Source organism: Amblyomma maculatum, chromosome 1 (genome assembly GCF_055883805.1).
Source record: "Amblyomma maculatum isolate TAMU_Amacu chromosome 1, ASM5588380v1, whole genome shotgun sequence".
Classification (NCBI taxonomy): Eukaryota; Metazoa; Arthropoda; class Arachnida; order Ixodida; family Ixodidae; genus Amblyomma; species Amblyomma maculatum.
The window spans coordinates 448,861,326-448,876,066 of NC_139344.1; the positions used below are offsets into that span (position 1 = coordinate 448,861,326).

Sequence of the window (14,741 nt, forward strand, 5' to 3'; positions counted from 1 at the left end):
CATTATTTCCTGTGCCGTCACATAGGCCTCGTTTCATGACAAAGAAAACCTACAGCCGCGGAACATTTGGTCACAATGTATTCTTTCCTGGTAGCCCGGGAGGACGATTTTTTCATCTTCCCGCATTGTTCTGCAAAGCAAAGTCATAGAGATGTTCGCTTAAGCTAGCAATTTCTGTTATTTAATTTTTTTCAGGGGTGCAGTTCTTTCCGACAGCCGAACGGCTGCAGATATCACAGTGCAAAGACTAATAAAGCAAGCCTGATAAGCAATTGGGTCTCTTCAGACTAACCTGTGGATCGCTTCAGAACTTGAATCGAAACGAGATTATTTCACTGCGCAGAATTTGCTTGCTTATTAATTTGCAAACTCAGTCGCCACTGACATGCAAATGCATGTAGAGTTGTCTTCGCTTGAATACACTGAGATAACTTATCCCGACGCACTCCCTCTCTGTAACCTCGATTAGAGATTTGATATGTAAGCCTAGTTCTTTTAAAGAATTCGTCTCGTGATACACAAGTGCCTTTATTCACAAACGACATTATCAAATAGACCTTAAAATACATCTAGGCTCACAGTTTTAATGCTTTGAGAAAGCGTTTGACGAAATTTGCCATAATCATATTTTCTTTTCTTCTTTTCGTCTTTCGTTGCGCAATTTTTGTCCGGACGTAATAAGTTCATTTTTTCAAACCACATTTCCTCCCTTTTGTCCCCCGTGATTTCTGGCGTACCTAAATGTTATACTTTGATTTTCCTTTCTTCGTGTTATACTATATTAATATGTGTATAAGATATATATGATAATAATATTAATATTAATATAGTGTGAATACAGTTATACTCTATAGTATTATGATAATGATATATAATACTTCGTTTCTTTTATAATGACCTTCTTAAAAATTTATGTTCTAACATACGCCTGTTTGCGGATGCCTGTGTTATTTTACGTAACATTATTGGTAGTTAAAGACGTCCTCATACTCTAACGTGACTTAAAAATGGGTGAAAACTGGTATATACCTGGTTAATCTCCTTAGATGTTGATGCAATCTTGCTACTTTATTTCCATTCACGCCTTTTAATGAAAAATTTACATATGCATCTGGCAACTCTGCAAAATTCTCCTTATCATCTTATAGAAATCTCGTATCGGTCTCTAAACCCAATCATTCGTGGTGTTCACAGGTAACGCAGATAACTAATGATGCCAAATGCACCCTGTGGGTTCTCAGGTGAATTTTGAAATTTGCCTCCCTTTTGCAAAGACCATTGTTTAAAACCTCTCATAAGACCCAAGCTAGATACGCTTGCTGAGCTTGGGACCCTCATACATCAATATTTCTAGCATCCATCAGATCTGTTTATTTCAGTTCAGTCCTTCAGTCGTGCCCTATAAACCATATCACGCCAAACTTTCGGTCTCCCACTGTCGCGCACTGTCTTTTGGATATCACATAGATTCATCTGCAAGGCCTCCAGGATGCCATCTAACCATTGCGTTCACTGCCCCACCCTTCTCCTGTGTCCCTCAATCTTTCCCAGCGTCAATATTTTCTCAAGCGACTCCTTTGTTGTCATTAGATGACCAATGTAGTTCAGTTTTAACTTTAGAATTTGACCTTCCAATCAGCATTCAGAATTTATGGTTGCCAATATAGACTGCATTCATATTCGGTAGTCCCAGAAACTCTGAATAGTCTTCGCCAGCACCTTTATTCAAAACTGTAAATTCTTCGGTGGCCAGCTTTCTTCACATCGCAACTCTAGCATCCATACATCATAACGGGAAAAACCATAGCACGACTTCTCAGAATAACTCGATCCAAAAGCGCGAAACCAGGGTATCTTCAATGACTATTCTTATTGTCACGAAGTGGTGACAAGACCGAAGGCAACCGACGAGGACACTGGAATTGCACTTAAATGATAACTTTATTGGGCTGACTTACGCCCGCGAAAGAACTAAACAAGTCGGCGTCCTCAATAACGATAACCACAAGCGTGCACGACGGTCATCGAACTAAGGTGACCGGTGCACTTGCCAGAGCTCTGCGAAGAAACATGAAGATAAACTCGCAAAAGATGACGAGAGCAAATTGGAGCATAAGGGAAATGGAGGCGACTGCCTTGATTGATTGATTGAAAACTTTATTTGTCTTTTGGAAGTTTGTTAGCGGTGGAGGTCGAGGCTTCTTCTGGAAGTCCGTCACCTCCCTGGCCGTGGTTGGGCCCCTAGTCCAGGGCTCCACTGAGTCGGGCCACCTCGCTTGCGTGTGCTATGAGTGCCCTCTGGGCCTCTAGCTCGCAGCTGGTGAGCCGGCTCTCCCATTGCTCCGCACTTGGTGTTTTCTGTTTGTGAAATGCATGATTTCTCTCGCATTCCCACGTGATGTGATATAGTGTTGGTTTTTATCCGCACCATGGGCAGCTGGCGCTATATTGTGTTGGAGAAATCTTGTTTAGTATGTGTAGGTTTGGGAAGGAGCCCGTTTGTAGTCTCCTCCATCCCGTGGCTTCTTCCTTGGTTAGTTGTTTGTGTAGCGGGGGTAGTGGAACCTCAGCTCCTTATATAGGTTTAGTAGGTCTGAATATCTCTCTCCGCATCTGATCTGGGGATCCTCCGGGGTGTGCGACGCTCCCGCTCGGCTGGTCATCCCTCGAGCTAGGTTGTCTCCCCATCGTTGCCCCTGATTCCCGCGTGGCTCGGTATCCAGATTATGTTTTGCTTTGGTGTCTCCTCCGAGGGCGCACCCTCTTTGAGGATCTTGAGTGCCGCACTGCTAATCCTGCCCCTAGTGTAATTCCGGCACGCCTCTTGTGAGTCTGTTAGGATGTGGAGAGGTCTCCCTGTCCTATATCCTTCTCTTACAGCCAGAGCAATGGCTATCTCTTCTGCTTCTGTTATGTCAGACACCCTGGTCGTGACACTTGCGATGTGTTCCCCTTCGTGGTTTACTACCACCGCTACTGCGTTTCCTTTGTGTGTTTGTGTATATCTAGAGGCGTCTGTGTAGACTGCGTCTTCCCTGTATCCCATGTTTTTCTCGTAATGCTCTGCCCTAGCTGCCCTTCTGCGAGCGTGGAGATTTGGATCCATGTTTTAGGGTATGGGTTGTGTGCTTATCTTTCTTCGTAGCAGATCCGGTACTGTCACTCGGCTGCTCTGTGGTTCTTCTAGCTTGCGACCTAGTCTTGTCAGGAGCGCTCTTCCGGTCTTCGTACTGCCCAATCTTTTCTCTTGGGCCTTAAGTTGGCTCTCTCTTAATTCTTCAAAGGTGTTGCTGACACCAAGTTACATGAGTTTCTCGTTGGATGTGTTCCTTGGGAGGTGAAGCGCCGTCTTGTACGCTTTTCTTAGAATCGCTTCTGCCTGTTCCTTTTCTGCCTTGGTAATTACGTGATACGGCAGTGAATACGTCACTCGGCTGACCACTAGGCTGTTTACCAGTCTGAGTGTGTCTTCCTCCTTCATGCCATATCTCCTGTGTGCTATTCTGCTGATCATTCGGCCTACCTGCCCTGCCGCATTATTCAACAGGCTGAGTGTGTGGCTGCTTCTTCGGCTCCCTTGCAGCCACATGCCGAGAATTCTAATCATCTTCTGTTCTGGGATGTTTTGCCCTTCCAGTTTTACTTCAAGTGGTGCGTCCGTGGGATGTCTTCCCACTCTGAGGAGCTGTGATTTTTCTGTGGAGCATTTTAGTCCTCTTTGTCTCGTGTACTCTTCAATACAGGAGACCGCCTCTTGTAGTACCTCCTGCTTCTCTCCCAGTGAGCCTTTGGCTGTCCAGACTGTAATGTCGTACGCATACATTGCGTGTCGGATCCCTTGTATTTGGTTTAGCCTCTTTGCGAGATTGATCATGACTATGTTGAAGAGCGTCGGCGAAATTACTGAGCCTTGTGGTGTGCCCTTATTTGGCGTTTAGAAGTTGTCGCTTCTTGGGTCTCCCTGGCCCACCGTTGCTGTTCTGCTCGCGAGAAAGCTCCTCACGTAGTCATGGATTTTCTTTCCACAATTGGTAGTGTTTATTCCCTCCATTATGGCTGCGTGGGATACGTTGTCAAAGGCTCCCTTTATGTCTATGGCCATGACCACGTTTTCTCCGTTTCTTGGCATTGTTTCTATTACCTCTTCTTTGAGTTGTAGCAGTATGCCTTGTGTCGATAGATTCGCCCTGAATCCGAACATGGTGTCTGGGTACCATCCTTCGTCTTCGAGATGTGTCTGAATCCTTCGGTTGACTATTCTCTCGTACAACTTGCCTAGGCAGGAAGTTAGCGATATCGGCCTTAGGTTTTCTATCTGAAGTTTCTTTCCAGGCTTGGGAATCATGACGACTACGGCGTGTTTCCACTCTGCCGGAATCGTTCTTTCTTCCGATTGCTTGTTTATGTATTGGGTGAGCTGATTAATCGCTTCCTCGCTAAGATTTCGGATTAATGCGTTTTGGATCTTGTCCGCCCCCGCTGCCGTGTTTTTTGTCGTTGCTCTTATGGCTTCCAGGACCTCTTCTCTCGTGATGGGTCTGTCCATGGCTGGATTCTCTGCTCCCTGGTATTCCTCTCGGTATTCCTCTGCTTGGTCTTTGCCATAGCATTTTTCTTTTACGGCTTTGATTAGTTGTTCCTCCGTACCCTCGTACTGGTGAATTAGTCTTTGAATGGACTTGTTGCTTTCTGCCTTGCTTTTGTTTGGGTCCATGAGTTTTCTAAGTATCTGCCATGTTCTTGCCGTGCCCAGGGTGCCGTTCAGTGAAGTTCTGAACTGTTGCCAGCCCTGCCTTGCTAACTGCGTCGCGTACTCCTCTGCTTGTTTGGTGATCTCTGCAATCTTCTTTTTGAGTTTCTTGTTTAATTTCTGTAGTTTCCATCGCTTGGTCAGGCCGCGCCTTGCTTCCCGGAGTCTGAGAAGTCTTTTGTCTACCTCTGGTGGCTGCTCCGTTCGCGTCACCTCCTTAGTGTGTAGGTCCCTAATTTGTCTGAGTTGCTGGCTCCACTCCTCCGCCGAGGTTATGTCGCCCTTTAGTTGTCTGCAGTGGATGCGGAAAGCGTCCCAGTCGGTCAGTTTTGCCGTTCCTATATCCTTTTTGATGCTTTCTGCCTCTACCGTGACCCTGATGATAAAGTGGTCGTTGCCTAGATCTTCTTGTAGGTTCTCCCACTCGGTTTGCCTGGCGCCCCTGACAAAGGCTAGGTCGGGACATGTATCCATGCTTACACTGTTGCCCTACCTCGTGGGTTGGCTTTCGTCTGTGGTTAGTTCGCAGCCCGTGTTCTCTGCCGCCGCGCAGATGCCACGTCCTTTCTTGTCTGCCGTTTTGCTGTTCCTTGCGGGCTTTTCGCGTTGAAGTCCCCCGCTATTACTAAAAGATTCTGCCCTGCCAATTTTCTCGCCCCTGCAAAGAGCCTGCCAAAATCTCCTTTGTTCTTTGGTGGGCTGTACAGGTTGACGACAAAGATACTTTTGGCTTTCCTTTTCTTCTTGGAAATTATTTCCGTTATTATGTGTTCTAGTTGTGTGTCCTCTATCTCTTTGTGTGCTATGGTGGTGATTTTGTTGTTGATGAGAGTTGCCGTTCTCCCATTCTCTTCACTTGTGTATCCCCTTAGGGTTGGAGTGCAATTTTTTTCTTGTAGGAGTATTAGGTCTGGTGGGTATACTCTGGTGTCAATGTATTGCTGTAGGAGTCCCTGCTTGCGTCTGTAACCCCTACAGTTCCATTGCCATATCTCTAATTGTTGTTTTCCTGCCATGTTGTACTGTTACTGTTGTTGCTTGCTCCTTGGGATTCTGATCCGAACCTGCGCTCATTATATAGGCGGTCTCTGGCTTCGTTTATTGTTTTTTGTGTACTTTGCGATTTTACATAGTTGCGAAAACTCTGATCTTGCAAAGCTATTTTTTGGCTTAGCTGTTGCATTTGCTGCTGCATTTGTTGCTGCATTTGTTGCATCTGCTGAAGGCTTTTAAATCGCTAATCATCGAATTTTCTACCTCGGTTTCGTGCAAGTTTCCCATAAACTGTTGTGAAGGTGCCCTTATGGGTGAAAAGCCTGTCCTTCGTATCTCTCTTAGTTCTTCGAATTATTCAAAGTACATTTCGGTGCATTTCATTTAAATTTATTTCATTTATTAACATTAACGAACCCTTTCAGGGTATTACATAAGGGGTGGCGTAGATAAACATCGAATGTTACACTTTTCACAGATTTTCACATGATACACATATTTCAATTTTGGCGTTGAAGGATGATGGGCAGGTGATACCAGTGGCGGAGTGGGTTAGGTCGTTCCAGTCTGACGCGGCTCGTAGAAAAAAGGAAGAGGAAAAGGTTACGGTACGGGCACGTGCACGAGAGATTTGAAGTGGGTGGCCGGTGCGATGGGATTTGCATGGCGGAGGTGCGCAGATGTATGGTTCTTGGCATAGGGAGCTGTAATAGAATTTGTGGACAAGAGATAGTGTGGCGGCGTGGCGATGGCAAGAAAGACTTCGTAAATTAGACTGCGATTTCAAGGATGATACACTGATCGACTTCGTACGAATATTGGCAGTGAATGAAACGAGCTGCGCGATTTTGCATGGCTTCAAGTGCATCGATGAGGTATCTTTGATGGGGGCAGCCGGGCATCCTGAAGAGTGAAGTTGAATGGGCCTTAGCCAGCCTTGTTAAGAAAAAAGCTAGCGGAATTGATGGCATTCCAGCTGAGTTGGTTCAAAACCTCAACCATGACGCTATTAACATTCTGCATACATTATATCAGAAGATTTGGACAACCTTGAAGTGGCCACAGGATTGTAGGAGGTCAGCTTACATCTCCATCCCAAAGAAAGGCAGTGCCAAAGATTGTTCCAACTATCGCACGATCGCGCTTATTTCGCATGCTAGCAAGCTGATGTTGAAAATCCTCCAAGGTAGGCTGCAGCAGTTTGTGGATCGGGAGCTCCGGACGTGCAAGCTGGGTTTCGCAAGGGCAGAGGAACTAGAGACCAAATTGCCAACCTTCGCTGGATCATGAAAAAAGCAAGAGAGTTCCAGAAACCCATCTACTTCTGCTTTATTGATTATGCGAAAGTGTTTGACTGCGTAGATCACAGCGGATTGTGGCAAGCTCTCCAAGAGATGGGAGCTCCAATTCACCTCGTCTGTCTCCTCAGGAACCTGTATGAAGGGCAAGAGGCCACAGTCACAACTGGGCATGGTCTTACCGATTGGTTTCCGATTGAGAAAGGAGTGAGGCAAGGCTCATACTGGTTGCCCTGCCTATTTAACCTATATGCAGAGCGCATCATGAGGAAGGCCGGTCTGAACGAGTCTTCAGCTGGAGTGAAGATTGCTGGAAAACGTATCAACAACCTTAGATATGCGGATGATACCACTTTAATGACAGAAAGTGAAGTGGAACTCAAGAGACTTCTGATGCGCATACAAGAAGAGAGTGAGAAGAGACTGGGAGCGATGCGAAACGAATTCTTGGATTCATTTTAAGATGTTAGAGTGCAAGTTCAATTCTGAAAATTTGAGCAGTAAGCGTCGATGGGAAACTTTATCGAATGCTTTAGCAAAATCTACGAATATTGCATCAGTCCGAATATTCACGTCAATGTTTGCGTGTAGGTCATGGAGGAATATTGCGAGTTGTAATGCAGGAATGGGTTTTACGAAATCCATGTTGCGCAGGGTGAAGGAAATTGTTAGTATCCAAAAACTGCATGATTTCAGAGTAGATAACATTCTCCATGATTTTGCGTGGTACACTAGTGAGCGAGATAGGACGATAATTTAATGGTGAATCTTTGTTACCGGATGTGTATACTGGAACGACCTTTCTCTTCCTTTAATCATCTGGTATGGTGCCTGTGGAAAGAGGCTGAGCAAACAGTAGTGATAAATATTCGGCAGAAACATGCTTGGTGTTCTTTAAAAGTTTAGAGTTTATTTCATCAGCGCCTCTTGATGACGAAAACGCAGTTTCAAAGATGTTAGCACATTGATTATCACTAAATGGTCTCCTGAGTCATTATTGAGTGTAATTTAACGCGTGTTATTAGGATTTAGGTCAAGTATTCATGATAGAAGCATCGTTTAGCGTTTTTTATTGCTGATAAGTACAAGTTTTCGGCGACATACTATTTATCCTATGCACAAGTACTAAAATTCTTTCTAGCTGCCTGAAGAAGGCGCTTCTTGTTCTCAAGTTTTTTTTAGCCATTTTGTGAACCACGGCTGGTTACGATTATCATGGAATACAGTTTTCGGGATATATTTGTCCGCAAGGAAGTTAAGCTTTTGTCGGAATAATGACCAGTTTGCCTGGAGAGATCGGCTGTCAAAGATTGCTTTGTAAGATGGGAAATAGATGTTGAGCTCGTTGCGCAGTGCTTCGTAATTGCCTTTATCATATAACGGGATAGTCTTTCCTGGATTGTGGTGCGGAGTCGCAATGAAATTGAACTCTGTGTGGATGACTTTATGATCACTAATTGCTCGTAAGTAAGTAATGGAGGAACAACTTTCCGGATGACTTGTTAGTATTAAATCTAGAACGTCTGCCGATTCATTTACTACACGCGCAGGTTCTAATACTGGTTGGGTAAGATCAAAATTAGAACAAATCTTGCGCGACAAAAAGTTATAAAGCCGCGTCTCGGGCCAGCGAGACTGAAATAACAAATCGTTCTGTGCGCTATGGATGGATGGAAGGAATATAGGAGCGTCCCTTTGAAACGGGGTGGTAGCAGTAGCTATCATGTTCATTCGTCTCCATATATCTTAATTATTGTTATAGATTGGTTAACTATACCATAATTCTTCTTAATAAATTTTTGTTTCTACATTACTAACATTATGTCACTTCTCTGCTTTTAAGCCACCAATCTTCCAGTCCTTTTTTGCTAGCTTCCACCGCCGTTTTATTCACCCGGCCACTGGCATCTCTAAACCCCAGAGTTTCAGGAACAGTGACTGCGCTTGCATCAACTTCCGGATGGATACCATTACATTCGAGTATAATTTGGTCAATTGTTTCACTGGAGTTACCACATACAGCACATGCGTCATCTTCATTGTTAAATTTCTTTTTGTAGGTGCGTGTTCTAAGGCACCCTGATCTAGCTTCAAAAAGTAGGGCACTGCCTCACGAGTTATCACAGAAAGCTTCCTTCCTGATCTGCATTTTACCCTTTCGGTATAATTTCACACTCTGTTTCTTTTCCATCGAATTTATCCAATTTTTACCTTCTGTGGTTTTCACCTGTTGCTTAACGCCCTTTATTTCTCCGTCCTTGTGACTAGCATACCTACTAGTGTAGTTTCCTAGTTTTTTTCCTCCATTGTGAGTCAACGCTTTTTAAGTATTGGTTTTGAAATACTTTAGCTGCCCATCTGTTACTGTCCAGTTTCCTCAGGCGTTCCTCATATAATATTCTACTCTGAGCTTCCCGTACTTCGAAAGATGCCCAGACAATCACAGTGATAATGCCGCCTACCGGTGGCTATTAAAAAAAAACAGCAAATTGAGTTTTGAATGGTTCGCGGTGTTACTACCACGGTAAAAAGACATCGCCTCAAAGCTTACAAAATAAACAGAGAAATGTAAGCAAAAATGGTTCCAAGAGCACTACAGAATCTGCACTGGAGAAATTCGGCAGCCTGAGCGTTGCTGCTGCCCATGGTATACATCGCGCACCCCTTGTCGAACAAAATTAGCGTCCATTGATCGGATCAAAGTTCAGCAGCTTTCTATAATTGGTTTACAGGAAAGTAAAGGCGCAGTACCTCTCACTCGCGGAATCTCACTGACACATCTCGTGGACAAATCTCACCGACACGAGTTTTCCACCATAAGCCTAGAAAGGCTTTCGCCGTAATATATCGTTCGCAGATAGGGGAATGCACTGAATCTGTGACACATGTTTCTTCTGACACCTGAAGCCATTTTAGGGCACCGTTGTGCCCACACACCGGCGACCGGGTTTTCGCGTAAGGGGGCTAGTGAAGTTTTCGCTTTATAACACTCGAAATTAAAACTTTCGCGACATTCAGCGCGTATATTAGAGCTTCAGGCGCATGACATGCAAGATTTCTGGGTGCTCTCGTCGATGTTGGGAAGCGGTCGCGCTTTCAGGGTGACTTCGTAGTCAGGTTCTCCGATGTCTCGAAAGGCTTTGCGTGGGCCCAGGTACCGCAACAAGAGCTTCTGACTCAGACCGCAACGGCGTATCGGGGTCCAAAGCCACACTTGGTTTGTACTCTGCGTCCCATCGTTGCAAGTTGTATCGTTTGACTTTGTTGCATCGCTGATATGTAATGAGAAGCATAAGCTAAGCACCGACTTAGTGACAGTCATGTCTGCGATGGATTTGTTGAGGTGCTCTGTACGTCAGCTCGTCTGCAGGTGATAGGCAGTGGTCCTCCGGTGGCTGCGTGGGCTGCGCCGTAAATAAAATTCCTATGTCCGGAATGAGCTATTCAGGAGCGCTCTGTCACAGGAGAATTCCTTTGACGATAAACTTAGCAATTTGTGCTGCTGTACCGTCAGCTTCGGTGCCTCGGCGTAGAGCGTTGTGGCCACGACGACCCACTGTTGCCCATTGTTGAAGTCGCGAGTAGGTGCCGAGGAGGTTCATCCCTAATTGTTGAAAAGGCTTTGTTGGGGCTAGTATGAGGATCAGTAGTCCGGCAGGGCTCATCGTAGGCGTGTTGCTTTGCTGACACTGGCGGCATTTCGAAGTAATGAGTGATACCAGCAGCTGTGGTTTGCGACGCCATATATTAGCGTCACAAAGCTAAAATTTATGCGAACCTTCTTCAACGAGAGAAAAAGCGTAAAATCACCAGGATCAGTGTTTATCATAAGTTTTAAGATGCACATATTGCTAACTTCAGATCCCCTGCCCACCATTGCTCACCCCGGACAAGTGGTTCTAAGTCAAATTACCCTCCACCCACGTACGCATCATCACATATTCACTCTTTTTCCACACAGGGGAAGACTAGAAGGATGTATCAGGAGAAGCCGTGCATAAGTCTCGTATAAGTCTCATACGACTTATTTCAGAACTGTCATTGACAACTTTCCCTAAAGCCGCCAAACCCTGGTGAAAAGCCCCTAGTTTGGGCAATTTGAGCGCATATCCATTTTCTGCCTTTCCTCGGAATGTTTTATTTCCTGATTTTGCTAGCATCGGTTAAGTTACTGAACTCCATACTGCATCAGGCAAACTTCTTGGTAATCGTTGGGTACAAATAAAACACATACGACGAGAACCCGTAGAAATCCTTTCAACAGCGAGGCATAACTGCGGTACGTCCTTGGCGCAGACGCTGGTCAACCCGTCTAACAAGGGATGCTACTGCGGGGCCTGGACACAAAAGCCAACTTATCCACTTTTGTCCCGATGAACCGTTGCACAAGCCATCGACGAAGCTGCATTATGAGAATCAATTTTTCGCACACGTCGACGCGCTTGACATGCGGAGTTATATCGCAGCTACTGACAAAAAACCACCGTTTGGACCGCCGAAAGTGAAGAGATCCCGCCAAAACACAACCACGCTTTGCAAAAAGCAAAGCGCTATGCCTGCATTTGCCAACACCGCAGGGCAAGTCGAGAAGGCGAGATAAATTCATTGCATAAACCAACAAAGTAAGCCTATATAAAAGCCGCGCACAGCCCCTGAAGCCAATCTATCTATAATTGCTTTCGTTGGAACAAGTATTTCTCGTATACTGGCGCCACGGTTGCTAAATTTTCTTCGTTCAAAGCTTTCACTACAGTGCGGTCGCTGGAACTGGCAGATGACTTCCTCATGCATACAAACGCTAATTACCTACTAGAACAAGATTCATTCTAGCGGTCTTTCGTCCGTTCTAGAAATAATGAAAATGCACACCGCGGATGTATCAGTCGCTTCTCGTGTGCCCTCACAGATCTTATCATTTGGTGGTGAATCTACCTTTCTTACTCGTCCCGAGACTAGAGCAGGTTGAGATTGTTCAGTAAAAAAAAAACAAAAAAACACTCATTTGTTACATTCTGCGACATTTTGGCAGAAGAAGTCATTCTTTAGATTTCTGAAATCATGGTATAATTAAGTAAGATAGAGACTTCGAAAGGGGTTTCATGACTGCTTTTTTGAGCAAATTGAGAACAAAAAGTTCAGTTTTCATACCGTCATGGCGAACATTCTTGAAAGAAATTTCGCTGGATTATGTACCTTATTTTTTCAGTGAATAGGAAGCTAAAGCAAGCCTATTTTTTCTGTGACATGAACAGATCAAATTAAACTAGAATTTTGTCCAAACACTGCAGACCATCGCTTTGGCCCAAGCAGGAGGAGCATTGCATAAAAGTAGAGATATTACAAGTAGGTTCACTAGAACAATGTAAAACATGCCGATTATTATGTTTAGATTGTCTAGTGTTAAGTGCTCTCACACAGTCAGGCAGCTGGATATTAATTTTACCCGAGAGGCTGTTGTGAAGCAACACAAGGCGGCTGATTTTCTTTCTTATCTCTAACGTTTGGGTACTATCTTTTTCCATTAACTGAGTTGGTTGATCGTCTCTTTTATATCTACCGAAAATATATCGGATCGCCTTTCTTTGTACTTGCTGTAATTAACTGATGTCTTTCTTGGTATAACGGTCCCACACTAAAGCTGCATATTTCAGTCTTGATCTTACTAGAGAAATGTAGGCTATCAGCTTAGTATTTACTATAGCACCTTTAAGCTTTCTTCTAATGTACCACAGCCGGCTTACAGCCGTTGAACAGATATGGGAAATGTGCGCTGACCATGTAAGATTTTTAGAAAGAGTAATTGTCTAGATATTTTTACTTATCAACCCCTAAAACAGATTTACCTCAAAGCGTGTAAGGGAATGTACTAGGATATTGTTTCTGGTAATGAGGAGCAATAGAGTGTTTTCACTGTTCAGTTCCATCCCCATTTAATGCACCAACGAGACACTGCTTCGACAGATTTCTATATCTGCCGAAAAATCAAATTGTCTTCCGCGAACACTTTTATGGTCATATCTTGTGAAACAACTTTTATTAAATCATTGATATAAATTAAAAATAAAAGTGGTCCTAGCACACCTTCCTGCAGAACACCAGAAGTAACATGTCGAACACTAGAGCAACGATTTCTGACCACAACTAATTGTTCTCTGTTTCTAAGGTAATCACATATCCATTAAATAATGCCAAAAGGGAGACCCATACACTCTACTTTCAGTACTAACTTTCCTTTTCGTACCTTTTCAAAAGTCTTGCGATAGTCTCAAAGCAAAACATGGATTCATCCGGACATATCTATTATCTGCAAAAATTCCTGTACTGTAGTCCCGAGTTGTGCGATAGTAGAAAGCCCCCTCCTGAAACCGTGCTGATGCTCAGATAATCCGTTGTGATCACTGAGGAAGTCATGAATAAATCTTGCAATAAGGTTAATAGAGTCGAACGATGAGCTAGTTGGTCACACATCTCTTAGAAGAAGGCAGCAGAGCAGGTAACAACAACACAAAGCGCAAGAGGCACACACACGCAGACAAGGACAACGTTGCACTGACAACTATATTAACTGGAAACCGCACATCATCTTCCTTCACTTCACGTCTGCAGCCAACTTCTTTCTTGTCGTTAACATCCTGCCGATTTGCGCAAAAATTCTAGTTCCTTCTTCAACGAAACCACCGATGGCATGCTGACACATTGGCCTCCCAAGTCACAGACTGTATATGCTTCATAAATCTCTGTGGCTAACATGTCCTTCATCCTTTTCATAACCTTAACATTGTTCATTGCAGTGCACAGCCAGATTTGTGCCAGACTTGTCCGATATTGCCTCATAGCGTGCTCTCTAATCCTTTCATTGAGGCATATTCCTGTCTGTCCAATATATTTCTCTCCACATTGCAAGGGAATCTCATAAACAACCCCCTGAATACACTTAGAGTACCTAGTCCTGTGCGAAGTTTTTCATCCAGAGTTGACGTCCTGGCATCCGGATTATTCTGACGGCGCCTAACAGAGATAAAGGAACGTATGTGCAGGTTAACAACCAGGACTTCAACTCTGGTATCTTTGGTGGAGGGCGAGAAATTTTATATCAATCTGTAATTAATCATCATACCTATACAGCTGCGTACAGCAGATGAAATGACATGAAACTGTCGCAAGTACACCATTATCAACCTTTATATAACTCACATGTTCCACCGGTAAAGATATGCAATGTAAAAACAATTCTTTCTAATCTTTAATTATGTATAGGTTTACTTTTTAGAGTTGCTGTCCGAGTGAAGTGAAAAAAATTAGCTTATTTTGTTAGCAAAAGTCCGCTAATGAGTACATCAACCATGGGACTGCCATGGTGGCGCTACACGAGTGAAGGAAAACCTCATCGCCACGCTTTACGCTCCTGTTTCATACACGGTTGGGGGCGAGATGTCAAGGCCAACGGTAATCGCATCCGCACGGTTATCACGTGACTCCTTCGTGCAGCAGTCACAGCTGCTTCCAATTCTCGATTCCGCTCCCTCGTTTCACATACGGCTGGTGGTGCGACGTCGGTGCTACAGCCCCTCCACGGCAAGTCACGATAAGTGGCTGTGCACGCGACCTGTGACCTGTGACCTTGAACTTTTTCTGGTTCCCCTGTAGTGTAATATAAGGATAATGAAATAAAACAGCGCAAGGAATGGGAGACAGACACA

General features: G+C 44.3%; 1 protein-coding gene across 3 annotated transcripts in view; it reads right to left on the minus strand.

Moving 5' to 3' along the window:
* The window catches only part of LOC146209635 (glutamate receptor ionotropic, kainate 2-like), a 363,010-nt gene that overhangs the window by 308,322 nt on the left and 39,947 nt on the right, over nucleotides 1-14,741 (minus strand). The gene's annotated exons all lie outside the window — the stretch shown is intronic.